The following is a 23,878-nucleotide window of genomic DNA, read 5'->3' as shown; positions in this document are numbered from 1 at the left end:
TTCTGTGTCATGATCCTACTAAACTCTTCACATGTAGACTCGTTAGTAGACCCAAATATAATATCATCAACATAAATTTGGCATACAAACAAGTCATTTTCAAGAGTTTTAGTAAAGAGTGTAGGATCGGCCTTGCCGACTTTGAAGCCATTAGCAATAAGGAAATCTCTAAGGCATTCATACCATGCTCTTGGGGCTTGCTTGAGCCCATAAAGTGCCTTAGAGAGCCTATAAACATGGTTGGGATACTCACTGTCTTCAAAGCCGGGAGGTTGCTCAACATAGACCTCTTCCTTGATCGGTCCGTTGAGGAAGGCACTTTTCACGTCCATTTGATAGAGCTTAAAGCCATGGTAAGTAGCATAGGCCAATAATATGCGAATTGACTCAAGCCTAGCTACGGGTGCATAGGTTTCACCGAAATCCAAACCTTCGACTTGTGAATACCCTTTGGCCACGAGTCGAGCTTTGTTCCTTGTCACCACACCATGCTCGTCTTGCTTGTTGCGGAAGACCCATTTGGTTCCTACAACATTTTGGTTAGGACGTGGAACTAAATGCCATACCTCGTTCCTTGTGAAATTGTTGAGCTCTTCTTGCATCGCCACCACCCAATCCGAATCTTGGAGAGCTTCCTCTACCCTGTGTGGCTCAATAGAGGAAACAAAAGAGTAATGTTCACAAAAATGAGCAACCCGAGATCTAGTAGTTACCCCCTTATGAATGTCTCCGAGGATAGTGTCGACGGGGTGATCTCGTTGGATTGCTTGGTGGACTCTTGGGTGAGGCGGCCTTGGTTCTTCCTCATCCTCCTTTTCTTGATTATTTTCATCTCCCCCTTGATCATTGCCATTATCTTGAGGTGGCTCATCTTCTTGATTTTGCCCTTCATCAACTTGAGCCTCATCCTCATTTTGAGTTGGTGGAGATGCTTGCATGGAGGAGGACGGTTGATCTTGTGCCTGTGGAGGCTCTTCGGATTCCTTAGGACACACATCCCCAATGGACATGTTCCTTAGCGCTATGCATGGAGCCTGTTCTTCACCTATCTCATCAAGATCAACTTGCTCTACTTGAGAGCCGTTAGTTTCATCAAACACAACGTCACATGAGACTTCAACTAGTCCAGTGGACTTGTTAAAGACTCTATATGCCCTTGTGTTTGAGTCATATCCTAGTAAAAAGCCTTCTACAGTTTTAGGTGCAAATTTGGATTTTCTACCTCTTTTAACAAGAATAAAGCATTTGCTACCAAAAACTCTAAAGTATGAAATGTTGGGCTTTTTACCAGTTAGGAGTTCATAGGATGTCTTCTTGAGGATTCGGTGAAGATATAACCGGTTGATGGCGTAGCAGGCGGTGTTGACCGCTTCGGCCCAAAACCGGTCCGGTGTCTTGTACTCATCAAGCATGGTTCTTGCCATGTCCAATAGAGTTCGATTCTTTCTCTCCACTACACCATTTTGTTGTGGCGTGTAGGGAGAGGAGAACTCATGCTTGATGCCCTCCTCCTCAAGGAAGCCTTCAATTTGAGAATTCTTGAACTCCGTCCCGTTGTCGCTTCTTATTTTCTTGATCCTTAAGCCGAACTCATTTTGAGCTCGTCTCAAGAATCCCTTTAAGGTTTCTTGGGTTTGAGATTTTTCTTGTAAAAAGAATACCCAAGTGAAGCGAGAATAATCATCCACAATAACAAGACAATACTTACTCCCGCCGATGCTTATGTAAGCAATCGGGCCGAATAGATCCATGTGGAGTAGCTCAAGCGGCCTGTCGGTCGTCATGATGTTCTTGTGTGGATGATGGACTCCAACTTGCTTCCCTGCCTGGCATGCGCTACAAATCCTGTCTTTCTCAAAATGAACATTTGTTAATCCTAAAATGTGCTCTCCCTTTAGAAGCTTATGAAGATTCTTCATCCCAACATGGGCTAGTCGGCGGTGCCAGAGCCAACCCAAGTTAGTCTTAGCAATTAAGCATGTGTCGAGTTCAGCTCTATCAAAATCTACCAAGTATAGCTGACCCTCTAACACACCCTTAAATGCTATTGAATCATCATTTCTTCTAAAGACAGTGACACCTACATCATTAAAAAGACAGTTGTAGCCCATTTGACATAATTGAGAAACAGAAAGCAAGTTGTAATCTAAAGAATCAACAAGAAAAACATTGGAAATAGTATGGTCAGGTGATATAGCAATTTTACCCAAACCTTTGACCAAACCTTGATTTCCATCCCCGAATGTGATAGCTCGTTGGGAATCTTGGTTTTTCTCATATGAGGAGAACATCCTTTTCTCCCCGGTCATGTGGTTTGTGCACCCGCTGTCGAGTATCCAACTTGAGCCCCCGGATGCATAAACCTACAAAACAATTTTAGTTCTTGACTTTAGGTACCCAAACGGTTTTGGGTCCTTTGGCATTAGAAACAAGAACTTTGGGTACCCAAACACAAGTCTTGGAGCCCTTGTGTTTGCCCCCAACAAATTTGGCAACTACCTTGCCGGATTTGCTAGTAAGCACATAAGATGCATCAAAAGTTTTAAATGAAATGGCATGATCATTTGATGCATTAGGAATTTTCTTCTTAGGCAACTTAGCATGGGTTGGTTGCCTAGAACTAGATGTCTCACCCTTATACATAAAAGCATGATTAGGGCCAGAGTGAGACTTCCTAGAATGAATCTTCCTAATTTTGCTCTCAGGATAGCCGGCAGGGTATAAAATGTAACCCTCGTTATCCTGAGGCATGGGAGCTTTGCCCTTAACAAAGTTAGACAAGTTCTTAGGAGGGGCATTAAGTTTGACATTGTCTCCCCTTTGGAAGCCAATGCCATCCTTGATGCCAGGGCGTCTCCCATTATAAAGCATGCTACGAGCAAATTTAAATTTCTCATTTTCTAAGTTGTGCTCGGCAATTTTAGCATCTAGTTTAGCTATATGATCATTTTGTTGCTTAATTAAAATCATGTGATCATGAATAGCATCAATATCAACATTTCTACACCTAGTACAAATAGTGACATGTTCAATGGTAGATGTAGATGTTTTGCAAGAATTAAGTTCAACAATCTTAGCACGAAGTATATCATTCTTATCTCTAAGATCGGCAATTGTATCTTTGCAAACATCAAAATCTTGGGCCTTAGTAATCAAATTTTCATTCTCTAATCTAAGGCTAGCAAGAGAAATGTTCAATTCTTCAATCCTAGCAAGCAAATCATCATTATTATCTCTAGGAGTGGAAATTGAAACATTACAAACATGAGAATCAACCTTAGCATTTAAACTAGCATTTTCATGTCTAAGGTTGTCAATCATTTCACGGCAAGTGCTAAGCTCACTAGATAATTTTTCACATTTTTCTACTTCTAGAGCATAAGCCTTTTTAACCTTAACATGTTTTTTGTTTTCTTTAATTAGACAATCCTCTTGGGAATCCAAAAGGTCATCCTTTTCATGAATAGCACTAACCAATTCATTTAATTTTTCCTTTTGAGCTATGTTAAGGTTGGCAAAAAGGGAACGCAAATTATCTTCCTCATCAGTAGCATTGTCATCACTAGAGGATTCATATTTAGTGGAGGATTTAGATTTAACCTTCTTTTTGCCGTCCTTTGCCATGAGGCACTTGTGGCCGACGTTGGGGAAGAGGAGTCCCTTGGTGACGGCGATGTTGGCGGCGTCCTCGTCGTCGGAGGAGTCGCTTGAGCTCTCGTCGGAGTCCCACTCGCGACAAACATGGGCATCGCCGCCCTTCTTCTTGTAGTACCTCTTTTTCTCCTTTCTTCTCCCCTTCTTGTCGTCGCCTCGGTCACTGTCACTTGATATAGGACATTTAGCAATAAAATGACCGGGCTTACCACACTTGTAGCAAACCTTCTTGGAGCGGGACTTGTAGTCTTTCCCCCTCCTTTGTTTGAGGATTTGGCGGAAGCTTTTAATGACGAGCGCCATCTCTTCATTGTCAAGCTTGGAGGCGTCTATTGGTTGACGACTTGGTGTAGACTCCTCCTTCTTCTCCTCCGTTGCTTTGAATGCAACGGGTTGGGCTTCGGATGAGTCGCCAAGCTCGTTGATTTTCCTCGAGCCTTCTATCATGCACTCAAAACTTACAAAATGCCCGATAACTTCCTCGGGGGTCATTTTAGTATATCTAGGATTACCACGAATCAATTGAACTTGAGTAGGATTAAGAAAAATGAGAGATCTTAAAATAACATTTACCACTTCGTGATCGTCCCACTTCTTGCTCCCGAGGTTGCGCACTTGGTTCACCAAAGTCTTGAGCCGGTTGTACATGTGTTGTGGCTCCTCTCCTTTGTGGAGTCGGAACCGACCGAGCTCCCCCTCGATCGTTTCCCGCTTGGTGATCTTGGTGAGCTCGTCTCCCTCGTGCGCGGTTTTGAGTACATCCCAAATCTCCTTGGCGCTCTTCAACCCTTGTACTTTGTTATACTCCTCTCTACTTAGAGAGGCGAGGAGTATTGTTGTTGCTTGAGAGTTGAAGTGCTCGATTTGGGCTACCTCATCCTCATCATAGTCCTCATCCCCTACGGATGGTACCTGCGCGCCAAACTCAACAACATCCCATATGCTTTTGTGGAGCGAGGTTAGATGAAAACGCATTAAATCGCTCCACCTAGCGTAATCTTCACCATCAAAAGTTGGTGGTTTGCCTAATGGGACGGAAAGTAAAGGTGTATGTTTGGAAATGCGAGGGTAGCGTAGGGGGATCTTACTATACTTCTTGCGCTCTTGGCGCTTAGAAGTGACGGAGGGTGCATCGGAGTCGGAGGTCGATGTTGATGAAGTGTCGGTCTCGTAGTAGACCACTTTCCTCATCCTCTTGTGCTTGTCGCCTTTCCGATGCGGCTTGTGGGAAGAAGATTTTTCCTTCTTCTCTTTGTGGTGAGAAGAAGATTTCTTCTCCTTCCCTTTGTTGGAGGAGCTCTTCTTCTTCTCCCTCCTTTTGGTGCGGGACTCTTCCGATGAAGTGCTCCCGTGGCTTGTAGTGGGCTTTTCGCCGGTCTCCATCTCCTTCTTGGCGTGATCTCCCGACATCACTTCGAGCGGTTAGGCTCTAATGAAGCACCGGCTCTGATACCAATTGATAGTTGCCTAGAGGGGGGGTGAATAGGGCGAAACTGAATTTTACAAATATAAACACAACTACAAGACGGGTTAGCGTTAGAAATATAAACGAGTCCGCGAGAGAGGGCGCAAAACAAATCGCGAGCAAATAATGAAGTGTGACACACGGATTTGTTTCACCGAGGTTCGGTTCTCTCAAACCTACTCCCCGTTGAGGAGGCCACAAAGGCCGGGTCTCTTTCAACCCTTCCCTCTCTCAAACGGTCCCTCGGACCGAGTGAGCTTCTCTTCTCAAATCAAAGCCGGGAACAAAACTTCCCCGCAAGGGCCACCACACAATTGGTGCCTCTTGCCTTGATTACAATGGAGTTTTGATCACAAGAACAAGTGAGAAAGAAAAGAAGCAATCCAAGCGCAAGAGCTCAAATGAACACGGCAAATCACTCTCACTAGTCACTAGGGTTTTGTGTGGAATTGGAGAGGATTTGATCTCTTTGAATGTGTCTAGAATTGATGCCTAGCTCTTGTAAGTGGTTGAGAAGTGGGAAAACTTGGATGCCATGAATGGTGGGGTGGTTGGGGTATTTATAGCCCCAACCACCAAATGTGGCCGTTGGGAACCTGTCTGTTCGATGGCGCACCGGACAGTCCGGTGCACACCGGACAGTCCGGTGCCCCCTGCCACGTCATCACTGCCGTTGGATTCTAGCCGTTGGAGCTTCTGACTTGTGGGCCCGCCTGGGTGTCCGGTGCACACCGGACATGTACTGTTTGATGTCCGGTGCACCGGTATGGGCGTGCCTGACGTCTGCGCGCGCTGCGCGCGCATTAAATGCACCGCAGGGAGCCATTGGCGCCGCAGGGAGCCGTTGCTCCGCTGGCGCACCGGACAGTCCGGTGCACACCGGACAGTCCGGTGCACACCGGACAGTCCGGTGAATTTTAGCAGAGCGGCTGCCGCGCGAACCCGAGGCTGACAAGTTCCGGAGACCGCGCTTCCTTGGAGCACCGGACATGTCCGGTGCACACCGGACAGTCCGGTGAATTATAGCGCGCCGGCTTCCGAGAATTCCCGAGGGCGAAGAGTTTGAGTTGGTGTCCTCTGGGCGCACCGGACACTGTCCGGTGCACACCGGACAGTCCGGTGCCTCCAGCCAGAGGTGCCCTCGGTTGCCTCATTGCTCCTTTGTTGAATCCAACACATGATCTTTTTATTGGCTAGATGTGAACCTTTTGCACCTGTATAACTTATACACTAGAGCAAACTAGTCAGTCCAATATTTGTGTTGGGCAATTCAACCACCAAAATTATTTAGGAACTAGGTGTAAGCCTAATTCCCTTTCAGCGATCATACCAGCACTAAAGCACCGGATCCCATCAGAACTCCGAAGTTAAGCGTGCTTGGGCGAGAGTAGTACTAGGATGGGTGACCTCCTGGGAAGTCCTCGTGTTGCATTCCTTTTTTTTTGGTTTTATTTTTGTTTGTTTTTCGAACACCAAACCATAGTAAAAATGGGTGACCGTTCTCGTGTTAAATTACCTTTTATTTGTTTTAAGGGGCGTTTTTCGGGTACTTTGTGCGGAGGAAGGATGTCCAGTGCCGTGGGCGAGCCGAGCACGGAGGTGTGGGCATAAGAGGAAGGAGGACGCAGGATATGACGGATGCGATCATACCAGCACTAAAGCACCGGATCCCATCAGAACTCCGAAGTTAAGCGTGCTTGGGCGAGAGTAGTACTAGGATGGGTGACCTCCTGGGAAGTCCTCGTGTTGCATTCCTTTTTTTTTGGTTTTATTTTTGTTTGTTTTTCGAACACCAAACCATAGTAAAAATGGGTGACCGTTCTCGTGTTAAATTACCTTTTATTTGTTTTAAGGGGCGTTTTTCGGGTACTTTGTGCGGAGGAAGGATGTCCAGTGCCGTGGGCGAGCCGAGCACGGAGGTGTGGGCATAAGAGGAAGGAGGACGCAGGATATGACGGATGCGATCATACCAGCACTAAAGCACCGGATCCCATCAGAACTCCGAAGTTAAGCGTGCTTGGGCGAGAGTAGTACTAGGATGGGTGACCTCCTGGGAAGTCCTCGTGTTGCATTCCTTTTTTTTTGGTTTTATTTTTGTTTGTTTTTCGAACACCAAACCATAGTAAAAATGGGTGACCGTTCTCGTGTTAAATTACCTTTTATTTGTTTTAAGGGGCGTTTTTTCGGGTACTTTGTGCGGAGGAAGGATGTCCAGTGCCGTGGGCGAGCCGAGCACGGAGGTGTGGGCATAAGAGGAAGGAGGACGCAGGATATGACGGATGCGATCATACCAGCACTAAAGCACCGGATCCCATCAGAACTCCGAAGTTAAGCGTGCTTGGGCGAGAGTAGTACTAGGATGGGTGACCTCCTGGGAAGTCCTCGTGTTGCATTCCTTTTTTTTTGGTTTTATTTTTGTTTGTTTTTCGAACACCAAACCATAGTAAAAATGGGTGACCGTTCTCGTGTTAAATTACCTTTTATTTGTTTTAAGGGGCGTTTTTCGGGTACTTTGTGCGGAGGAAGGATGTCCAGTGCCGTGGGCGAGCCGAGCACGGAGGTGTGGGCATAAGAGGAAGGAGGACGCAGGATATGACGGATGCGATCATACCAGCACTAAAGCACCGGATCCCATCAGAACTCCGAAGTTAAGCGTGCTTGGGCGAGAGTAGTACTAGGATGGGTGACCTCCTGGGAAGTCCTCGTGTTGCATTCCTTTTTTTTTGGTTTTATTTTTGTTTGTTTTTCGAACACCAAACCATAGTAAAAATGGGTGACCGTTCTCGTGTTAAATTACCTTTTATTTGTTTTAAGGGGCGTTTTTCGGGTACTTTGTGCGGAGGAAGGATGTCCAGTGCCGTGGGCGAGCCGAGCACGGAGGTGTGGGCATAAGAGGAAGGAGGACGCAGGATATGACGGATGCGATCATACCAGCACTAAAGCACCGGATCCCATCAGAACTCCGAAGTTAAGCGTGCTTGGGCGAGAGTAGTACTAGGATGGGTGACCTCCTGGGAAGTCCTCGTGTTGCATTCCTTTTTTTTGGTTTTATTTTTGTTTGTTTTTCGAACACCAAACCATAGTAAAAATGGGTGACCGTTCTCGTGTTAAATTACCTTTTATTTGTTTTAAGGGGCGTTTTTCGGGTACTTTGTGCGGAGGAAGGATGTCCAGTGCCGTGGGCGAGCCGAGCACGGAGGTGTGGGCATAAGAGGAAGGAGGACGCAGGATATGACGGATGCGATCATACCAGCACTAAAGCACCGGATCCCATCAGAACTCCGAAGTTAAGCGTGCTTGGGCGAGAGTAGTACTAGGATGGGTGACCTCCTGGGAAGTCCTCGTGTTGCATTCCTTTTTTTTTGGTTTTATTTTTGTTTGTTTTTCGAACACCAAACCATAGTAAAAATGGGTGACCGTTCTCGTGTTAAATTACCTTTTATTTGTTTTAAGGGGCGTTTTTCGGGTACTTTGTGCGGAGGAAGGATGTCCAGTGCCGTGGGCGAGCCGAGCACGGAGGTGTGGGCATAAGAGGAAGGAGGACGCAGGATATGACGGATGCGATCATACCAGCACTAAAGCACCGGATCCCATCAGAACTCCGAAGTTAAGCGTGCTTGGGCGAGAGTAGTACTAGGATGGGTGACCTCCTGGGAAGTCCTCGTGTTGCATTCCTTTTTTTTTGGTTTTATTTTTGTTTGTTTTTCGAACACCAAACCATAGTAAAAATGGGTGACCGTTCTCGTGTTAAATTACCTTTTATTTGTTTTAAGGGGCGTTTTTCGGGTACTTTGTGCGGAGGAAGGATGTCCAGTGCCGTGGGCGAGCCGAGCACGGAGGTGTGGGCATAAGAGGAAGGAGGACGCAGGATATGACGGATGCGATCATACCAGCACTAAAGCACCGGATCCCATCAGAACTCCGAAGTTAAGCGTGCTTGGGCGAGAGTAGTACTAGGATGGGTGACCTCCTGGGAAGTCCTCGTGTTGCATTCCTTTTTTTTTGGTTTTATTTTTGTTTGTTTTTCGAACACCAAACCATAGTAAAAATGGGTGACCGTTCTCGTGTTAAATTACCTTTTATTTGTTTTAAGGGGCGTTTTTCGGGTACTTTGTGCGGAGGAAGGATGTCCAGTGCCGTGGGCGAGCCGAGCACGGAGGTGTGGGCATAAGAGGAAGGAGGACGCAGGATATGACGGATGCGATCATACCAGCACTAAAGCACCGGATCCCATCAGAACTCCGAAGTTAAGCGTGCTTGGGCGAGAGTAGTACTAGGATGGGTGACCTCCTGGGAAGTCCTCGTGTTGCATTCCTTTTTTTTTGGTTTTATTTTTGTTTGTTTTTCGAACACCAAACCATAGTAAAAATGGGTGACCGTTCTCGTGTTAAATTACCTTTTATTTGTTTTAAGGGGCGTTTTTCGGGTACTTTGTGCGGAGGAAGGATGTCCAGTGCCGTGGGCGAGCCGAGCACGGAGGTGTGGGCATAAGAGGAAGGAGGACGCAGGATATGACGGATGCGATCATACCAGCACTAAAGCACCGGATCCCATCAGAACTCCGAAGTTAAGCGTGCTTGGGCGAGAGTAGTACTAGGATGGGTGACCTCCTGGGAAGTCCTCGTGTTGCATTCCTTTTTTTTTGGTTTTATTTTTGTTTGTTTTTCGAACACCAAACCATAGTAAAAATGGGTGACCGTTCTCGTGTTAAATTACCTTTTATTTGTTTTAAGGGGCGTTTTTCGGGTACTTTGTGCGGAGGAAGGATGTCCAGTGCCGTGGGCGAGCCGAGCACGGAGGTGTGGGCATAAGAGGAAGGAGGACGCAGGATATGACGGATGCGATCATACCAGCACTAAAGCACCGGATCCCATCAGAACTCCGAAGTTAAGCGTGCTTGGGCGAGAGTAGTACTAGGATGGGTGACCTCCTGGGAAGTCCTCGTGTTGCATTCCTTTTTTTTGGTTTTATTTTTGTTTGTTTTTCGAACACCAAACCATAGTAAAAATGGGTGACCGTTCTCGTGTTAAATTACCTTTTATTTGTTTTAAGGGGCGTTTTTCGGGTACTTTGTGCGGAGGAAGGATGTCCAGTGCCGTGGGCGAGCCGAGCACGGAGGTGTGGGCATAAGAGGAAGGAGGACGCAGGATATGACGGATGCGATCATACCAGCACTAAAGCACCGGATCCCATCAGAACTCCGAAGTTAAGCGTGCTTGGGCGAGAGTAGTACTAGGATGGGTGACCTCCTGGGAAGTCCTCGTGTTGCATTCCTTTTTTTTTGGTTTTATTTTTGTTTGTTTTTCGAACACCAAACCATAGTAAAAATGGGTGACCGTTCTCGTGTTAAATTACCTTTTATTTGTTTTAAGGGGCGTTTTTCGGGTACTTTGTGCGGAGGAAGGATGTCCAGTGCCGTGGGCGAGCCGAGCACGGAGGTGTGGGCATAAGAGGAAGGAGGACGCAGGATATGACGGATGCGATCATACCAGCACTAAAGCACCGGATCCCATCAGAACTCCGAAGTTAAGCGTGCTTGGGCGAGAGTAGTACTAGGATGGGTGACCTCCTGGGAAGTCCTCGTGTTGCATTCCTTTTTTTTTGGTTTTATTTTTGTTTGTTTTTCGAACACCAAACCATAGTAAAAATGGGTGACCGTTCTCGTGTTAAATTACCTTTTATTTGTTTTAAGGGGCGTTTTTCGGGTACTTTGTGCGGAGGAAGGATGTCCAGTGCCGTGGGCGAGCCGAGCACGGAGGTGTGGGCATAAGAGGAAGGAGGACGCAGGATATGACGGATGCGATCATACCAGCACTAAAGCACCGGATCCCATCAGAACTCCGAAGTTAAGCGTGCTTGGGCGAGAGTAGTACTAGGATGGGTGACCTCCTGGGAAGTCCTCGTGTTGCATTCCTTTTTTTTTGGTTTTATTTTTGTTTGTTTTTCGAACACCAAACCATAGTAAAAATGGGTGACCGTTCTCGTGTTAAATTACCTTTTATTTGTTTTAAGGGGCGTTTTTCGGGTACTTTGTGCGGAGGAAGGATGTCCAGTGCCGTGGGCGAGCCGAGCACGGAGGTGTGGGCATAAGAGGAAGGAGGACGCAGGATATGACGGATGCGATCATACCAGCACTAAAGCACCGGATCCCATCAGAACTCCGAAGTTAAGCGTGCTTGGGCGAGAGTAGTACTAGGATGGGTGACCTCCTGGGAAGTCCTCGTGTTGCATTCCTTTTTTTTTGGTTTTATTTTTGTTTGTTTTTCGAACACCAAACCATAGTAAAAATGGGTGACCGTTCTCGTGTTAAATTACCTTTTATTTGTTTTAAGGGGCGTTTTTCGGGTACTTTGTGCGGAGGAAGGATGTCCAGTGCCGTGGGCGAGCCGAGCACGGAGGTGTGGGCATAAGAGGAAGGAGGACGCAGGATATGACGGATGCGATCATACCAGCACTAAAGCACCGGATCCCATCAGAACTCCGAAGTTAAGCGTGCTTGGGCGAGAGTAGTACTAGGATGGGTGACCTCCTGGGAAGTCCTCGTGTTGCATTCCTTTTTTTTTGGTTTTATTTTTGTTTGTTTTTCGAACACCAAACCATAGTAAAAATGGGTGACCGTTCTCGTGTTAAATTACCTTTTATTTGTTTTAAGGGGCGTTTTTTCGGGTACTTTGTGCGGAGGAAGGATGTCCAGTGCCGTGGGCGAGCCGAGCACGGAGGTGTGGGCATAAGAGGAAGGAGGACGCAGGATATGACGGATGCGATCATACCAGCACTAAAGCACCGGATCCCATCAGAACTCCGAAGTTAAGCGTGCTTGGGCGAGAGTAGTACTAGGATGGGTGACCTCCTGGGAAGTCCTCGTGTTGCATTCCTTTTTTTTTGGTTTTATTTTTGTTTGTTTTTCGAACACCAAACCATAGTAAAAATGGGTGACCGTTCTCGTGTTAAATTACCTTTTATTTGTTTTAAGGGGCGTTTTTCGGGTACTTTGTGCGGAGGAAGGATGTCCAGTGCCGTGGGCGAGCCGAGCACGGAGGTGTGGGCATAAGAGGAAGGAGGACGCAGGATATGACGGATGCGATCATACCAGCACTAAAGCACCGGATCCCATCAGAACTCCGAAGTTAAGCGTGCTTGGGCGAGAGTAGTACTAGGATGGGTGACCTCCTGGGAAGTCCTCGTGTTGCATTCCTTTTTTTTTGGTTTTATTTTTGTTTGTTTTTCGAACACCAAACCATAGTAAAAATGGGTGACCGTTCTCGTGTTAAATTACCTTTTATTTGTTTTAAGGGGCGTTTTTCGGGTACTTTGTGCGGAGGAAGGATGTCCAGTGCCGTGGGCGAGCCGAGCACGGAGGTGTGGGCATAAGAGGAAGGAGGACGCAGGATATGACGGATGCGATCATACCAGCACTAAAGCACCGGATCCCATCAGAACTCCGAAGTTAAGCGTGCTTGGGCGAGAGTAGTACTAGGATGGGTGACCTCCTGGGAAGTCCTCGTGTTGCATTCCTTTTTTTTTGGTTTTATTTTTGTTTGTTTTTCGAACACCAAACCATAGTAAAAATGGGTGACCGTTCTCGTGTTAAATTACCTTTTATTTGTTTTAAGGGGCGTTTTTCGGGTACTTTGTGCGGAGGAAGGATGTCCAGTGCCGTGGGCGAGCCGAGCACGGAGGTGTGGGCATAAGAGGAAGGAGGACGCAGGATATGACGGATGCGATCATACCAGCACTAAAGCACCGGATCCCATCAGAACTCCGAAGTTAAGCGTGCTTGGGCGAGAGTAGTACTAGGATGGGTGACCTCCTGGGAAGTCCTCGTGTTGCATTCCTTTTTTTTTGGTTTTATTTTTGTTTGTTTTTCGAACACCAAACCATAGTAAAAATGGGTGACCGTTCTCGTGTTAAATTACCTTTTATTTGTTTTAAGGGGCGTTTTTCGGGTACTTTGTGCGGAGGAAGGATGTCCAGTGCCGTGGGCGAGCCGAGCACGGAGGTGTGGGCATAAGAGGAAGGAGGACGCAGGATATGACGGATGCGATCATACCAGCACTAAAGCACCGGATCCCATCAGAACTCCGAAGTTAAGCGTGCTTGGGCGAGAGTAGTACTAGGATGGGTGACCTCCTGGGAAGTCCTCGTGTTGCATTCCTTTTTTTTTGGTTTTATTTTTGTTTGTTTTTCGAACACCAAACCATAGTAAAAATGGGTGACCGTTCTCGTGTTAAATTACCTTTTATTTGTTTTAAGGGGCGTTTTTCGGGTACTTTGTGCGGAGGAAGGATGTCCAGTGCCGTGGGCGAGCCGAGCACGGAGGTGTGGGCATAAGAGGAAGGAGGACGCAGGATATGACGGATGCGATCATACCAGCACTAAAGCACCGGATCCCATCAGAACTCCGAAGTTAAGCGTGCTTGGGCGAGAGTAGTACTAGGATGGGTGACCTCCTGGGAAGTCCTCGTGTTGCATTCCTTTTTTTTTGGTTTTATTTTTGTTTGTTTTTCGAACACCAAACCATAGTAAAAATGGGTGACCGTTCTCGTGTTAAATTACCTTTTATTTGTTTTAAGGGGCGTTTTTCGGGTACTTTGTGCGGAGGAAGGATGTCCAGTGCCGTGGGCGAGCCGAGCACGGAGGTGTGGGCATAAGAGGAAGGAGGACGCAGGATATGACGGATGCGATCATACCAGCACTAAAGCACCGGATCCCATCAGAACTCCGAAGTTAAGCGTGCTTGGGCGAGAGTAGTACTAGGATGGGTGACCTCCTGGGAAGTCCTCGTGTTGCATTCCTTTTTTTTTGGTTTTATTTTTGTTTGTTTTTCGAACACCAAACCATAGTAAAAATGGGTGACCGTTCTCGTGTTAAATTACCTTTTATTTGTTTTAAGGGGCGTTTTTCGGGTACTTTGTGCGGAGGAAGGATGTCCAGTGCCGTGGGCGAGCCGAGCACGGAGGTGTGGGCATAAGAGGAAGGAGGACGCAGGATATGACGGATGCGATCATACCAGCACTAAAGCACCGGATCCCATCAGAACTCCGAAGTTAAGCGTGCTTGGGCGAGAGTAGTACTAGGATGGGTGACCTCCTGGGAAGTCCTCGTGTTGCATTCCTTTTTTTTTGGTTTTATTTTTGTTTGTTTTTCGAACACCAAACCATAGTAAAAATGGGTGACCGTTCTCGTGTTAAATTACCTTTTATTTGTTTTAAGGGGCGTTTTTCGGGTACTTTGTGCGGAGGAAGGATGTCCAGTGCCGTGGGCGAGCCGAGCACGGAGGTGTGGGCATAAGAGGAAGGAGGACGCAGGATATGACGGATGCGATCATACCAGCACTAAAGCACCGGATCCCATCAGAACTCCGAAGTTAAGCGTGCTTGGGCGAGAGTAGTACTAGGATGGGTGACCTCCTGGGAAGTCCTCGTGTTGCATTCCTTTTTTTTGGTTTTATTTTTGTTTGTTTTTCGAACACCAAACCATAGTAAAAATGGGTGACCGTTCTCGTGTTAAATTACCTTTTATTTGTTTTAAGGGGCGTTTTTCGGGTACTTTGTGCGGAGGAAGGATGTCCAGTGCCGTGGGCGAGCCGAGCACGGAGGTGTGGGCATAAGAGGAAGGAGGACGCAGGATATGACGGATGCGATCATACCAGCACTAAAGCACCGGATCCCATCAGAACTCCGAAGTTAAGCGTGCTTGGGCGAGAGTAGTACTAGGATGGGTGACCTCCTGGGAAGTCCTCGTGTTGCATTCCTTTTTTTTTGGTTTTATTTTTGTTTGTTTTTCGAACACCAAACCATAGTAAAAATGGGTGACCGTTCTCGTGTTAAATTACCTTTTATTTGTTTTAAGGGGCGTTTTTCGGGTACTTTGTGCGGAGGAAGGATGTCCAGTGCCGTGGGCGAGCCGAGCACGGAGGTGTGGGCATAAGAGGAAGGAGGACGCAGGATATGACGGATGCGATCATACCAGCACTAAAGCACCGGATCCCATCAGAACTCCGAAGTTAAGCGTGCTTGGGCGAGAGTAGTACTAGGATGGGTGACCTCCTGGGAAGTCCTCGTGTTGCATTCCTTTTTTTTTGGTTTTATTTTTGTTTGTTTTTCGAACACCAAACCATAGTAAAAATGGGTGACCGTTCTCGTGTTAAATTACCTTTTATTTGTTTTAAGGGGCGTTTTTCGGGTACTTTGTGCGGAGGAAGGATGTCCAGTGCCGTGGGCGAGCCGAGCACGGAGGTGTGGGCATAAGAGGAAGGAGGACGCAGGATATGACGGATGCGATCATACCAGCACTAAAGCACCGGATCCCATCAGAACTCCGAAGTTAAGCGTGCTTGGGCGAGAGTAGTACTAGGATGGGTGACCTCCTGGGAAGTCCTCGTGTTGCATTCCTTTTTTTTTGGTTTTATTTTTGTTTGTTTTTCGAACACCAAACCATAGTAAAAATGGGTGACCGTTCTCGTGTTAAATTACCTTTTATTTGTTTTAAGGGGCGTTTTTCGGGTACTTTGTGCGGAGGAAGGATGTCCAGTGCCGTGGGCGAGCCGAGCACGGAGGTGTGGGCATAAGAGGAAGGAGGACGCAGGATATGACGGATGCGATCATACCAGCACTAAAGCACCGGATCCCATCAGAACTCCGAAGTTAAGCGTGCTTGGGCGAGAGTAGTACTAGGATGGGTGACCTCCTGGGAAGTCCTCGTGTTGCATTCCTTTTTTTTTGGTTTTATTTTTGTTTGTTTTTCGAACACCAAACCATAGTAAAAATGGGTGACCGTTCTCGTGTTAAATTACCTTTTATTTGTTTTAAGGGGCGTTTTTCGGGTACTTTGTGCGGAGGAAGGATGTCCAGTGCCGTGGGCGAGCCGAGCACGGAGGTGTGGGCATAAGAGGAAGGAGGACGCAGGATATGACGGATGCGATCATACCAGCACTAAAGCACCGGATCCCATCAGAACTCCGAAGTTAAGCGTGCTTGGGCGAGAGTAGTACTAGGATGGGTGACCTCCTGGGAAGTCCTCGTGTTGCATTCCTTTTTTTTTGGTTTTATTTTTGTTTGTTTTTCGAACACCAAACCATAGTAAAAATGGGTGACCGTTCTCGTGTTAAATTACCTTTTATTTGTTTTAAGGGGCGTTTTTCGGGTACTTTGTGCGGAGGAAGGATGTCCAGTGCCGTGGGCGAGCCGAGCACGGAGGTGTGGGCATAAGAGGAAGGAGGACGCAGGATATGACGGATGCGATCATACCAGCACTAAAGCACCGGATCCCATCAGAACTCCGAAGTTAAGCGTGCTTGGGCGAGAGTAGTACTAGGATGGGTGACCTCCTGGGAAGTCCTCGTGTTGCATTCCTTTTTTTTTGGTTTTATTTTTGTTTGTTTTTCGAACACCAAACCATAGTAAAAATGGGTGACCGTTCTCGTGTTAAATTACCTTTTATTTGTTTTAAGGGGCGTTTTTCGGGTACTTTGTGCGGAGGAAGGATGTCCAGTGCCGTGGGCGAGCCGAGCACGGAGGTGTGGGCATAAGAGGAAGGAGGACGCAGGATATGACGGATGCGATCATACCAGCACTAAAGCACCGGATCCCATCAGAACTCCGAAGTTAAGCGTGCTTGGGCGAGAGTAGTACTAGGATGGGTGACCTCCTGGGAAGTCCTCGTGTTGCATTCCTTTTTTTTTGGTTTTATTTTTGTTTGTTTTTCGAACACCAAACCATAGTAAAAATGGGTGACCGTTCTCGTGTTAAATTACCTTTTATTTGTTTTAAGGGGCGTTTTTCGGGTACTTTGTGCGGAGGAAGGATGTCCAGTGCCGTGGGCGAGCCGAGCACGGAGGTGTGGGCATAAGAGGAAGGAGGACGCAGGATATGACGGATGCGATCATACCAGCACTAAAGCACCGGATCCCATCAGAACTCCGAAGTTAAGCGTGCTTGGGCGAGAGTAGTACTAGGATGGGTGACCTCCTGGGAAGTCCTCGTGTTGCATTCCTTTTTTTTTGGTTTTATTTTTGTTTGTTTTTCGAACACCAAACCATAGTAAAAATGGGTGACCGTTCTCGTGTTAAATTACCTTTTATTTGTTTTAAGGGGCGTTTTTCGGGTACTTTGTGCGGAGGAAGGATGTCCAGTGCCGTGGGCGAGCCGAGCACGGAGGTGTGGGCATAAGAGGAAGGAGGACGCAGGATATGACGGATGCGATCATACCAGCACTAAAGCACCGGATCCCATCAGAACTCCGAAGTTAAGCGTGCTTGGGCGAGAGTAGTACTAGGATGGGTGACCTCCTGGGAAGTCCTCGTGTTGCATTCCTTTTTTTTTGGTTTTATTTTTGTTTGTTTTTCGAACACCAAACCATAGTAAAAATGGGTGACCGTTCTCGTGTTAAATTACCTTTTATTTGTTTTAAGGGGCGTTTTTCGGGTACTTTGTGCGGAGGAAGGATGTCCAGTGCCGTGGGCGAGCCGAGCACGGAGGTGTGGGCATAAGAGGAAGGAGGACGCAGGATATGACGGATGCGATCATACCAGCACTAAAGCACCGGATCCCATCAGAACTCCGAAGTTAAGCGTGCTTGGGCGAGAGTAGTACTAGGATGGGTGACCTCCTGGGAAGTCCTCGTGTTGCATTCCTTTTTTTTTGGTTTTATTTTTGTTTGTTTTTCGAACACCAAACCATAGTAAAAATGGGTGACCGTTCTCGTGTTAAATTACCTTTTATTTGTTTTAAGGGGCGTTTTTCGGGTACTTTGTGCGGAGGAAGGATGTCCAGTGCCGTGGGCGAGCCGAGCACGGAGGTGTGGGCATAAGAGGAAGGAGGACGCAGGATATGACGGATGCGATCATACCAGCACTAAAGCACCGGATCCCATCAGAACTCCGAAGTTAAGCGTGCTTGGGCGAGAGTAGTACTAGGATGGGTGACCTCCTGGGAAGTCCTCGTGTTGCATTCCTTTTTTTTTGGTTTTATTTTTGTTTGTTTTTCGAACACCAAACCATAGTAAAAATGGGTGACCGTTCTCGTGTTAAATTACCTTTTATTTGTTTTAAGGGGCGTTTTTCGGGTACTTTGTGCGGAGGAAGGATGTCCAGTGCCGTGGGCGAGCCGAGCACGGAGGTGTGGGCATAAGAGGAAGGAGGACGCAGGATATGACGGATGCGATCATACCAGCACTAAAGCACCGGATCCCATCAGAACTCCGAAGTTAAGCGTGCTTGGGCGAGAGTAGTACTAGGATGGGTGACCTCCTGGGAAGTCCTCGTGTTGCATTCCTTTTTTTTGGTTTTATTTTTGTTTGTTTTTCGAACACCAAACCATAGTAAAAATGGGTGACCGTTCTCGTGTTAAATTACCTTTTATTTGTTTTAAGGGGCGTTTTTCGGGTACTTTGTGCGGAGGAAGGATGTCCAGTGCCGTGGGCGAGCCGAGCACGGAGGTGTGGGCATAAGAGGAAGGAGGACGCAGGATATGACGGATGCGATCATACCAGCACTAAAGCACCGGATCCCATCAGAACTCCGAAGTTAAGCGTGCTTGGGCGAGAGTAGTACTAGGATGGGTGACCTCCTGGGAAGTCCTCGTGTTGCATTCCTTTTTTTTTGGTTTTATTTTTGTTTGTTTTTCGAACACCAAACCATAGTAAAAATGGGTGACCGTTCTCGTGTTAAATTACCTTTTATTTGTTTTAAGGGGCGTTTTTCGGGTACTTTGTGCGGAGGAAGGATGTCCAGTGCCGTGGGCGAGCCGAGCACGGAGGTGTGGGCATAAGAGGAAGGAGGACGCAGGATATGACGGATGCGATCATACCAGCACTAAAGCACCGGATCCCATCAGAACTCCGAAGTTAAGCGTGCTTGGGCGAGAGTAGTACTAGGATGGGTGACCTCCTGGGAAGTCCTCGTGTTGCATTCCTTTTTTTTTGGTTTTATTTTTGTTTGTTTTTCGAACACCAAACCATAGTAAAAATGGGTGACCGTTCTCGTGTTAAATTACCTTTTATTTGTTTTAAGGGGCGTTTTTCGGGTACTTTGTGCGGAGGAAGGATGTCCAGTGCCGTGGGCGAGCCGAGCACGGAGGTGTGGGCATAAGAGGAAGGAGGACGCAGGATATGACGGATGCGATCATACCAGCACTAAAGCACCGGATCCCATCAGAACTCCGAAGTTAAGCGTGCTTGGGCGAGAGTAGTACTAGGATGGGTGACCTCCTGGGAAGTCCTCGTGTTGCATTCCTTTTTTTTGGTTTTATTTTTGTTTGTTTTTCGAACACCAAACCATAGTAAAAATGGGTGACCGTTCTCGTGTTAAATTACCTTTTATTTGTTTTAAGGGGCGTTTTTCGGGTACTTTGTGCGGAGGAAGGATGTCCAGTGCCGTGGGCGAGCCGAGCACGGAGGTGTGGGCATAAGAGGAAGGAGGACGCAGGATATGACGGATGCGATCATACCAGCACTAAAGCACCGGATCCCATCAGAACTCCGAAGTTAAGCGTGCTTGGGCGAGAGTAGTACTAGGATGGGTGACCTCCTGGGAAGTCCTCGTGTTGCATTCCTTTTTTTTGGTTTTATTTTTGTTTGTTTTTCGAACACCAAACCATAGTAAAAATGGGTGACCGTTCTCGTGTTAAATTACCTTTTATTTGTTTTAAGGGGCGTTTTTCGGGTACTTTGTGCGGAGGAAGGATGTCCAGTGCCGTGGGCGAGCCGAGCACGGAGGTGTGGGCATAAGAGGAAGGAGGACGCAGGATATGACGGATGCGATCATACCAGCACTAAAGCACCGGATCCCATCAGAACTCCGAAGTTAAGCGTGCTTGGGCGAGAGTAGTACTAGGATGGGTGACCTCCTGGGAAGTCCTCGTGTTGCATTCCTTTTTTTTTGGTTTTATTTTTGTTTGTTTTTCGAACACCAAACCATAGTAAAAATGGGTGACCGTTCTCGTGTTAAATTACCTTTTATTTGTTTTAAGGGGCGTTTTTCGGGTACTTTGTGCGGAGGAAGGATGTCCAGTGCCGTGGGCGAGCCGAGCACGGAGGTGTGGGCATAAGAGGAAGGAGGACGCAGGATATGACGGATGCGATCATACCAGCACTAAAGCACCGGATCCCATCAGAACTCCGAAGTTAAGCGTGCTTGGGCGAGAGTAGTACTAGGATGGGTGACCTCCTGGGAAGTCCTCGTGTTGCATTCCTTTTTTTTGGTTTTATTTTTGTTTGTTTTTCGAACACCAAACCATAGTAAAAATGGGTGACCGTTCTCGTGTTAAATTACCTTTTATTTGTTTTAAGGGGCGTTTTTCGGGTACTTTGTGCGGAGGAAGGATGTCCAGTGCCGTGGGCGAGCCGAGCACGGAGGTGTGGGCATAAGAGGAAGGAGGACGCAGGATATGACGGATGCGATCATACCAGCACTAAAGCACCGGATCCCATCAGAACTCCGAAGTTAAGCGTGCTTGGGCGAGAGTAGTACTAGGATGGGTGACCTCCTGGGAAGTCCTCGTGTTGCATTCCTTTTTTTTTGGTTTTATTTTTGTTTGTTTTTCGAACACCAAACCATAGTAAAAATGGGTGACCGTTCTCGTGTTAAATTACCTTTTATTTGTTTTAAGGGGCGTTTTTCGGGTACTTTGTGCGGAGGAAGGATGTCCAGTGCCGTGGGCGAGCCGAGCACGGAGGTGTGGGCATAAGAGGAAGGAGGACGCAGGATATGACGGATGCGATCATACCAGCACTAAAGCACCGGATCCCATCAGAACTCCGAAGTTAAGCGTGCTTGGGCGAGAGTAGTACTAGGATGGGTGACCTCCTGGGAAGTCCTCGTGTTGCATTCCTTTTTTTTTGGTTTTATTTTTGTTTGTTTTTCGAACACCAAACCATAGTAAAAATGGGTGACCGTTCTCGTGTTAAATTACCTTTTATTTGTTTTAAGGGGCGTTTTTCGGGTACTTTGTGCGGAGGAAGGATGTCCAGTGCCGTGGGCGAGCCGAGCACGGAGGTGTGGGCATAAGAGGAAGGAGGACGCAGGATATGACGGATGCGATCATACCAGCACTAAAGCACCGGATCCCATCAGAACTCCGAAGTTAAGCGTGCTTGGGCGAGAGTAGTACTAGGATGGGTGACCTCCTGGGAAGTCCTCGTGTTGCATTCCTTTTTTTTTGGTTTTATTTTTGTTTGTTTTTCGAACACCAAACCATAGTAAAAATGGGTGACCGTTCTCGTGTTAAATTACCTTTTATTTGTTTTAAGGGGCGTTTTTCGGGTACTTTGTGCGGAGGAAGGATGTCCAGTGCCGTGGGCGAGCCGAGCACGGAGGTGTGGGCATAAGAGGAAGGAGGACGCAGGATATGACGGATGCGATCATACCAGCACTAAAGCACCGGATCCCATCAGAACTCCGAAGTTAAGCGTGCTTGGGCGAGAGTAGTACTAGGATGGGTGACCTCCTGGGAAGTCCTCGTGTTGCATTCCTTTTTTTTGGTTTTATTTTTGTTTGTTTTTCGAACACCAAACCATAGTAAAAATGGGTGACCGTTCTCGTGTTAAATTACCTTTTATTTGTTTTAAGGGGCGTTTTTCGGGTACTTTGTGCGGAGGAAGGATGTCCAGTGCCGTGGGCGAGCCGAGCACGGAGGTGTGGGCATAAGAGGAAGGAGGACGCAGGATATGACGGATGCGATCATACCAGCACTAAAGCACCGGATCCCATCAGAACTCCGAAGTTAAGCGTGCTTGGGCGAGAGTAGTACTAGGATGGGTGACCTCCTGGGAAGTCCTCGTGTTGCATTCCTTTTTTTTTGGTTTTATTTTTGTTTGTTTTTCGAACACCAAACCATAGTAAAAATGGGTGACCGTTCTCGTGTTAAATTACCTTTTATTTGTTTTAAGGGGCGTTTTTCGGGTACTTTGTGCGGAGGAAGGATGTCCAGTGCCGTGGGCGAGCCGAGCACGGAGGTGTGGGCATAAGAGGAAGGAGGACGCAGGATATGACGGATGCGATCATACCAGCACTAAAGCACCGGATCCCATCAGAACTCCGAAGTTAAGCGTGCTTGGGCGAGAGTAGTACTAGGATGGGTGACCTCCTGGGAAGTCCTCGTGTTGCATTCCTTTTTTTTTGGTTTTATTTTTGTTTGTTTTTCGAACACCAAACCATAGTAAAAATGGGTGACCGTTCTCGTGTTAAATTACCTTTTATTTGTTTTAAGGGGCGTTTTTCGGGTACTTTGTGCGGAGGAAGGATGTCCAGTGCCGTGGGCGAGCCGAGCACGGAGGTGTGGGCATAAGAGGAAGGAGGACGCAGGATATGACGGATGCGATCATACCAGCACTAAAGCACCGGATCCCATCAGAACTCCGAAGTTAAGCGTGCTTGGGCGAGAGTAGTACTAGGATGGGTGACCTCCTGGGAAGTCCTCGTGTTGCATTCCTTTTTTTTTGGTTTTATTTTTGTTTGTTTTTCGAACACCAAACCATAGTAAAAATGGGTGACCGTTCTCGTGTTAAATTACCTTTTATTTGTTTTAAGGGGCGTTTTTCGGGTACTTTGTGCGGAGGAAGGATGTCCAGTGCCGTGGGCGAGCCGAGCACGGAGGTGTGGGCATAAGAGGAAGGAGGACGCAGGATATGACGGATGCGATCATACCAGCACTAAAGCACCGGATCCCATCAGAACTCCGAAGTTAAGCGTGCTTGGGCGAGAGTAGTACTAGGATGGGTGACCTCCTGGGAAGTCCTCGTGTTGCATTCCTTTTTTTTTGGTTTTATTTTTGTTTGTTTTTCGAACACCAAACCATAGTAAAAATGGGTGACCGTTCTCGTGTTAAATTACCTTTTATTTGTTTTAAGGGGCGTTTTTCGGGTACTTTGTGCGGAGGAAGGATGTCCAGTGCCGTGGGCGAGCCGAGCACGGAGGTGTGGGCATAAGAGGAAGGAGGACGCAGGATATGACGGATGCGATCATACCAGCACTAAAGCACCGGATCCCATCAGAACTCCGAAGTTAAGCGTGCTTGGGCGAGAGTAGTACTAGGATGGGTGACCTCCTGGGAAGTCCTCGTGTTGCATTCCTTTTTTTTGGTTTTATTTTTGTTTGTTTTTCGAACACCAAACCATAGTAAAAATGGGTGACCGTTCTCGTGTTAAATTACCTTTTATTTGTTTTAAGGGGCGTTTTTCGGGTACTTTGTGCGGAGGAAGGATGTCCAGTGCCGTGGGCGAGCCGAGCACGGAGGTGTGGGCATAAGAGGAAGGAGGACGCAGGATATGACGGATGCGATCATACCAGCACTAAAGCACCGGATCCCATCAGAACTCCGAAGTTAAGCGTGCTTGGGCGAGAGTAGTACTAGGATGGGTGACCTCCTGGGAAGTCCTCGTGTTGCATTCCTTTTTTTTTGGTTTTATTTTTGTTTGTTTTTCGAACACCAAACCATAGTAAAAATGGGTGACCGTTCTCGTGTTAAATTACCTTTTATTTGTTTTAAGGGGCGTTTTTCGGGTACTTTGTGCGGAGGAAGGATGTCCAGTGCCGTGGGCGAGCCGAGCACGGAGGTGTGGGCATAAGAGGAAGGAGGACGCAGGATATGACGGATGCGATCATACCAGCACTAAAGCACCGGATCCCATCAGAACTCCGAAGTTAAGCGTGCTTGGGCGAGAGTAGTACTAGGATGGGTGACCTCCTGGGAAGTCCTCGTGTTGCATTCCTTTTTTTTTGGTTTTATTTTTGTTTGTTTTTCGAACACCAAACCATAGTAA

At 47.2% G+C, this 23,878-nt stretch overlaps 55 non-coding genes across 55 annotated transcripts; all 55 read left to right on the top strand.

The window, feature by feature from the left end:
• Nucleotides 1–6,435: 6,435 nt before the first annotated feature.
• LOC118474619 (5S ribosomal RNA) lies at nt 6,436–6,554 on the top strand. Its single transcript, XR_004854307.1, has one exon. It is a non-coding gene; the product is annotated as a 5S ribosomal RNA (ribosomal RNA).
• A 201-nt stretch (nt 6,555–6,755) lies between these two features.
• LOC118474468 (5S ribosomal RNA) lies at nt 6,756–6,874 on the top strand. Its single transcript, XR_004854156.1, has one exon. It is a non-coding gene; the product is annotated as a 5S ribosomal RNA (ribosomal RNA).
• A 201-nt stretch (nt 6,875–7,075) lies between these two features.
• LOC118474467 (5S ribosomal RNA) lies at nt 7,076–7,194 on the top strand. Its single transcript, XR_004854155.1, has one exon. It is a non-coding gene; the product is annotated as a 5S ribosomal RNA (ribosomal RNA).
• Nucleotides 7,195–7,396: 202 nt separating this feature from the next.
• On the top strand, nt 7,397–7,515 carry LOC118474466 (5S ribosomal RNA). The gene has a single exon (XR_004854154.1). It is a non-coding gene; the product is annotated as a 5S ribosomal RNA (ribosomal RNA).
• A 201-nt stretch (nt 7,516–7,716) lies between these two features.
• LOC118474465 (5S ribosomal RNA) lies at nt 7,717–7,835 on the top strand. Its single transcript, XR_004854153.1, has one exon. It is a non-coding gene; the product is annotated as a 5S ribosomal RNA (ribosomal RNA).
• Nucleotides 7,836–8,036: 201 nt separating this feature from the next.
• Nucleotides 8,037–8,155, top strand: LOC118474654 (5S ribosomal RNA). Its single transcript, XR_004854341.1, has one exon. It is a non-coding gene; the product is annotated as a 5S ribosomal RNA (ribosomal RNA).
• Nucleotides 8,156–8,355: 200 nt separating this feature from the next.
• On the top strand, nt 8,356–8,474 carry LOC118474653 (5S ribosomal RNA). The gene has a single exon (XR_004854340.1). It is a non-coding gene; the product is annotated as a 5S ribosomal RNA (ribosomal RNA).
• Nucleotides 8,475–8,675: 201 nt separating this feature from the next.
• LOC118474652 (5S ribosomal RNA) lies at nt 8,676–8,794 on the top strand. The gene has a single exon (XR_004854339.1). It is a non-coding gene; the product is annotated as a 5S ribosomal RNA (ribosomal RNA).
• A 201-nt stretch (nt 8,795–8,995) lies between these two features.
• On the top strand, nt 8,996–9,114 carry LOC118474651 (5S ribosomal RNA). Its single transcript, XR_004854338.1, has one exon. It is a non-coding gene; the product is annotated as a 5S ribosomal RNA (ribosomal RNA).
• A 201-nt stretch (nt 9,115–9,315) lies between these two features.
• On the top strand, nt 9,316–9,434 carry LOC118474650 (5S ribosomal RNA). The gene has a single exon (XR_004854337.1). It is a non-coding gene; the product is annotated as a 5S ribosomal RNA (ribosomal RNA).
• Nucleotides 9,435–9,635: 201 nt separating this feature from the next.
• LOC118474648 (5S ribosomal RNA) lies at nt 9,636–9,754 on the top strand. Its single transcript, XR_004854335.1, has one exon. It is a non-coding gene; the product is annotated as a 5S ribosomal RNA (ribosomal RNA).
• Nucleotides 9,755–9,955: 201 nt separating this feature from the next.
• On the top strand, nt 9,956–10,074 carry LOC118474647 (5S ribosomal RNA). Its single transcript, XR_004854334.1, has one exon. It is a non-coding gene; the product is annotated as a 5S ribosomal RNA (ribosomal RNA).
• Nucleotides 10,075–10,274: 200 nt separating this feature from the next.
• LOC118474646 (5S ribosomal RNA) lies at nt 10,275–10,393 on the top strand. Its single transcript, XR_004854333.1, has one exon. It is a non-coding gene; the product is annotated as a 5S ribosomal RNA (ribosomal RNA).
• Nucleotides 10,394–10,594: 201 nt separating this feature from the next.
• On the top strand, nt 10,595–10,713 carry LOC118474645 (5S ribosomal RNA). The gene has a single exon (XR_004854332.1). It is a non-coding gene; the product is annotated as a 5S ribosomal RNA (ribosomal RNA).
• Nucleotides 10,714–10,914: 201 nt separating this feature from the next.
• On the top strand, nt 10,915–11,033 carry LOC118474644 (5S ribosomal RNA). The gene has a single exon (XR_004854331.1). It is a non-coding gene; the product is annotated as a 5S ribosomal RNA (ribosomal RNA).
• A 201-nt stretch (nt 11,034–11,234) lies between these two features.
• Nucleotides 11,235–11,353, top strand: LOC118474643 (5S ribosomal RNA). The gene has a single exon (XR_004854330.1). It is a non-coding gene; the product is annotated as a 5S ribosomal RNA (ribosomal RNA).
• Nucleotides 11,354–11,554: 201 nt separating this feature from the next.
• LOC118474642 (5S ribosomal RNA) lies at nt 11,555–11,673 on the top strand. The gene has a single exon (XR_004854329.1). It is a non-coding gene; the product is annotated as a 5S ribosomal RNA (ribosomal RNA).
• A 202-nt stretch (nt 11,674–11,875) lies between these two features.
• On the top strand, nt 11,876–11,994 carry LOC118474641 (5S ribosomal RNA). The gene has a single exon (XR_004854328.1). It is a non-coding gene; the product is annotated as a 5S ribosomal RNA (ribosomal RNA).
• Nucleotides 11,995–12,195: 201 nt separating this feature from the next.
• LOC118474640 (5S ribosomal RNA) lies at nt 12,196–12,314 on the top strand. Its single transcript, XR_004854327.1, has one exon. It is a non-coding gene; the product is annotated as a 5S ribosomal RNA (ribosomal RNA).
• A 201-nt stretch (nt 12,315–12,515) lies between these two features.
• LOC118474639 (5S ribosomal RNA) lies at nt 12,516–12,634 on the top strand. The gene has a single exon (XR_004854326.1). It is a non-coding gene; the product is annotated as a 5S ribosomal RNA (ribosomal RNA).
• A 201-nt stretch (nt 12,635–12,835) lies between these two features.
• LOC118474637 (5S ribosomal RNA) lies at nt 12,836–12,954 on the top strand. The gene has a single exon (XR_004854324.1). It is a non-coding gene; the product is annotated as a 5S ribosomal RNA (ribosomal RNA).
• A 201-nt stretch (nt 12,955–13,155) lies between these two features.
• On the top strand, nt 13,156–13,274 carry LOC118474636 (5S ribosomal RNA). The gene has a single exon (XR_004854323.1). It is a non-coding gene; the product is annotated as a 5S ribosomal RNA (ribosomal RNA).
• A 201-nt stretch (nt 13,275–13,475) lies between these two features.
• Nucleotides 13,476–13,594, top strand: LOC118474635 (5S ribosomal RNA). Its single transcript, XR_004854322.1, has one exon. It is a non-coding gene; the product is annotated as a 5S ribosomal RNA (ribosomal RNA).
• A 201-nt stretch (nt 13,595–13,795) lies between these two features.
• Nucleotides 13,796–13,914, top strand: LOC118474634 (5S ribosomal RNA). Its single transcript, XR_004854321.1, has one exon. It is a non-coding gene; the product is annotated as a 5S ribosomal RNA (ribosomal RNA).
• Nucleotides 13,915–14,115: 201 nt separating this feature from the next.
• Nucleotides 14,116–14,234, top strand: LOC118474633 (5S ribosomal RNA). The gene has a single exon (XR_004854320.1). It is a non-coding gene; the product is annotated as a 5S ribosomal RNA (ribosomal RNA).
• A 201-nt stretch (nt 14,235–14,435) lies between these two features.
• On the top strand, nt 14,436–14,554 carry LOC118474632 (5S ribosomal RNA). The gene has a single exon (XR_004854319.1). It is a non-coding gene; the product is annotated as a 5S ribosomal RNA (ribosomal RNA).
• Nucleotides 14,555–14,754: 200 nt separating this feature from the next.
• LOC118474631 (5S ribosomal RNA) lies at nt 14,755–14,873 on the top strand. Its single transcript, XR_004854318.1, has one exon. It is a non-coding gene; the product is annotated as a 5S ribosomal RNA (ribosomal RNA).
• Nucleotides 14,874–15,074: 201 nt separating this feature from the next.
• On the top strand, nt 15,075–15,193 carry LOC118474630 (5S ribosomal RNA). Its single transcript, XR_004854317.1, has one exon. It is a non-coding gene; the product is annotated as a 5S ribosomal RNA (ribosomal RNA).
• Nucleotides 15,194–15,394: 201 nt separating this feature from the next.
• LOC118474629 (5S ribosomal RNA) lies at nt 15,395–15,513 on the top strand. Its single transcript, XR_004854316.1, has one exon. It is a non-coding gene; the product is annotated as a 5S ribosomal RNA (ribosomal RNA).
• A 201-nt stretch (nt 15,514–15,714) lies between these two features.
• On the top strand, nt 15,715–15,833 carry LOC118474628 (5S ribosomal RNA). Its single transcript, XR_004854315.1, has one exon. It is a non-coding gene; the product is annotated as a 5S ribosomal RNA (ribosomal RNA).
• Nucleotides 15,834–16,034: 201 nt separating this feature from the next.
• Nucleotides 16,035–16,153, top strand: LOC118474626 (5S ribosomal RNA). Its single transcript, XR_004854313.1, has one exon. It is a non-coding gene; the product is annotated as a 5S ribosomal RNA (ribosomal RNA).
• A 201-nt stretch (nt 16,154–16,354) lies between these two features.
• LOC118474625 (5S ribosomal RNA) lies at nt 16,355–16,473 on the top strand. Its single transcript, XR_004854312.1, has one exon. It is a non-coding gene; the product is annotated as a 5S ribosomal RNA (ribosomal RNA).
• Nucleotides 16,474–16,674: 201 nt separating this feature from the next.
• Nucleotides 16,675–16,793, top strand: LOC118474624 (5S ribosomal RNA). Its single transcript, XR_004854311.1, has one exon. It is a non-coding gene; the product is annotated as a 5S ribosomal RNA (ribosomal RNA).
• A 201-nt stretch (nt 16,794–16,994) lies between these two features.
• LOC118474623 (5S ribosomal RNA) lies at nt 16,995–17,113 on the top strand. Its single transcript, XR_004854310.1, has one exon. It is a non-coding gene; the product is annotated as a 5S ribosomal RNA (ribosomal RNA).
• A 201-nt stretch (nt 17,114–17,314) lies between these two features.
• Nucleotides 17,315–17,433, top strand: LOC118474622 (5S ribosomal RNA). Its single transcript, XR_004854309.1, has one exon. It is a non-coding gene; the product is annotated as a 5S ribosomal RNA (ribosomal RNA).
• A 201-nt stretch (nt 17,434–17,634) lies between these two features.
• LOC118474621 (5S ribosomal RNA) lies at nt 17,635–17,753 on the top strand. The gene has a single exon (XR_004854308.1). It is a non-coding gene; the product is annotated as a 5S ribosomal RNA (ribosomal RNA).
• A 201-nt stretch (nt 17,754–17,954) lies between these two features.
• LOC118474615 (5S ribosomal RNA) lies at nt 17,955–18,073 on the top strand. Its single transcript, XR_004854303.1, has one exon. It is a non-coding gene; the product is annotated as a 5S ribosomal RNA (ribosomal RNA).
• A 201-nt stretch (nt 18,074–18,274) lies between these two features.
• On the top strand, nt 18,275–18,393 carry LOC118474604 (5S ribosomal RNA). The gene has a single exon (XR_004854292.1). It is a non-coding gene; the product is annotated as a 5S ribosomal RNA (ribosomal RNA).
• A 200-nt stretch (nt 18,394–18,593) lies between these two features.
• LOC118474593 (5S ribosomal RNA) lies at nt 18,594–18,712 on the top strand. The gene has a single exon (XR_004854280.1). It is a non-coding gene; the product is annotated as a 5S ribosomal RNA (ribosomal RNA).
• A 201-nt stretch (nt 18,713–18,913) lies between these two features.
• On the top strand, nt 18,914–19,032 carry LOC118474581 (5S ribosomal RNA). Its single transcript, XR_004854269.1, has one exon. It is a non-coding gene; the product is annotated as a 5S ribosomal RNA (ribosomal RNA).
• A 201-nt stretch (nt 19,033–19,233) lies between these two features.
• On the top strand, nt 19,234–19,352 carry LOC118474569 (5S ribosomal RNA). Its single transcript, XR_004854257.1, has one exon. It is a non-coding gene; the product is annotated as a 5S ribosomal RNA (ribosomal RNA).
• A 200-nt stretch (nt 19,353–19,552) lies between these two features.
• On the top strand, nt 19,553–19,671 carry LOC118474558 (5S ribosomal RNA). Its single transcript, XR_004854246.1, has one exon. It is a non-coding gene; the product is annotated as a 5S ribosomal RNA (ribosomal RNA).
• A 200-nt stretch (nt 19,672–19,871) lies between these two features.
• On the top strand, nt 19,872–19,990 carry LOC118474547 (5S ribosomal RNA). Its single transcript, XR_004854235.1, has one exon. It is a non-coding gene; the product is annotated as a 5S ribosomal RNA (ribosomal RNA).
• A 201-nt stretch (nt 19,991–20,191) lies between these two features.
• On the top strand, nt 20,192–20,310 carry LOC118474536 (5S ribosomal RNA). The gene has a single exon (XR_004854224.1). It is a non-coding gene; the product is annotated as a 5S ribosomal RNA (ribosomal RNA).
• Nucleotides 20,311–20,510: 200 nt separating this feature from the next.
• On the top strand, nt 20,511–20,629 carry LOC118474525 (5S ribosomal RNA). The gene has a single exon (XR_004854213.1). It is a non-coding gene; the product is annotated as a 5S ribosomal RNA (ribosomal RNA).
• Nucleotides 20,630–20,830: 201 nt separating this feature from the next.
• Nucleotides 20,831–20,949, top strand: LOC118474514 (5S ribosomal RNA). Its single transcript, XR_004854202.1, has one exon. It is a non-coding gene; the product is annotated as a 5S ribosomal RNA (ribosomal RNA).
• A 201-nt stretch (nt 20,950–21,150) lies between these two features.
• On the top strand, nt 21,151–21,269 carry LOC118474503 (5S ribosomal RNA). The gene has a single exon (XR_004854191.1). It is a non-coding gene; the product is annotated as a 5S ribosomal RNA (ribosomal RNA).
• A 201-nt stretch (nt 21,270–21,470) lies between these two features.
• On the top strand, nt 21,471–21,589 carry LOC118474492 (5S ribosomal RNA). The gene has a single exon (XR_004854180.1). It is a non-coding gene; the product is annotated as a 5S ribosomal RNA (ribosomal RNA).
• A 200-nt stretch (nt 21,590–21,789) lies between these two features.
• LOC118474481 (5S ribosomal RNA) lies at nt 21,790–21,908 on the top strand. Its single transcript, XR_004854169.1, has one exon. It is a non-coding gene; the product is annotated as a 5S ribosomal RNA (ribosomal RNA).
• Nucleotides 21,909–22,109: 201 nt separating this feature from the next.
• On the top strand, nt 22,110–22,228 carry LOC118474470 (5S ribosomal RNA). The gene has a single exon (XR_004854158.1). It is a non-coding gene; the product is annotated as a 5S ribosomal RNA (ribosomal RNA).
• A 201-nt stretch (nt 22,229–22,429) lies between these two features.
• LOC118474649 (5S ribosomal RNA) lies at nt 22,430–22,548 on the top strand. Its single transcript, XR_004854336.1, has one exon. It is a non-coding gene; the product is annotated as a 5S ribosomal RNA (ribosomal RNA).
• A 201-nt stretch (nt 22,549–22,749) lies between these two features.
• On the top strand, nt 22,750–22,868 carry LOC118474638 (5S ribosomal RNA). Its single transcript, XR_004854325.1, has one exon. It is a non-coding gene; the product is annotated as a 5S ribosomal RNA (ribosomal RNA).
• A 201-nt stretch (nt 22,869–23,069) lies between these two features.
• Nucleotides 23,070–23,188, top strand: LOC118474627 (5S ribosomal RNA). The gene has a single exon (XR_004854314.1). It is a non-coding gene; the product is annotated as a 5S ribosomal RNA (ribosomal RNA).
• A 200-nt stretch (nt 23,189–23,388) lies between these two features.
• LOC118474575 (5S ribosomal RNA) lies at nt 23,389–23,507 on the top strand. Its single transcript, XR_004854263.1, has one exon. It is a non-coding gene; the product is annotated as a 5S ribosomal RNA (ribosomal RNA).
• Nucleotides 23,508–23,708: 201 nt separating this feature from the next.
• LOC118474464 (5S ribosomal RNA) lies at nt 23,709–23,827 on the top strand. The gene has a single exon (XR_004854152.1). It is a non-coding gene; the product is annotated as a 5S ribosomal RNA (ribosomal RNA).
• The last annotated feature ends 51 nt before the right edge of the window (nt 23,828–23,878 follow it).

This window comes from Zea mays, unplaced genomic scaffold (genome assembly GCF_902167145.1).
Source record: "Zea mays cultivar B73 unplaced genomic scaffold, Zm-B73-REFERENCE-NAM-5.0 scaffold_290, whole genome shotgun sequence".
NCBI classification, from domain to species: Eukaryota; Viridiplantae; Streptophyta; class Magnoliopsida; order Poales; family Poaceae; genus Zea; species Zea mays.
The sequence above is the reverse complement of the archived record's forward strand: the minus strand, read 5'-3'. Positions and strand labels throughout refer to the sequence as shown.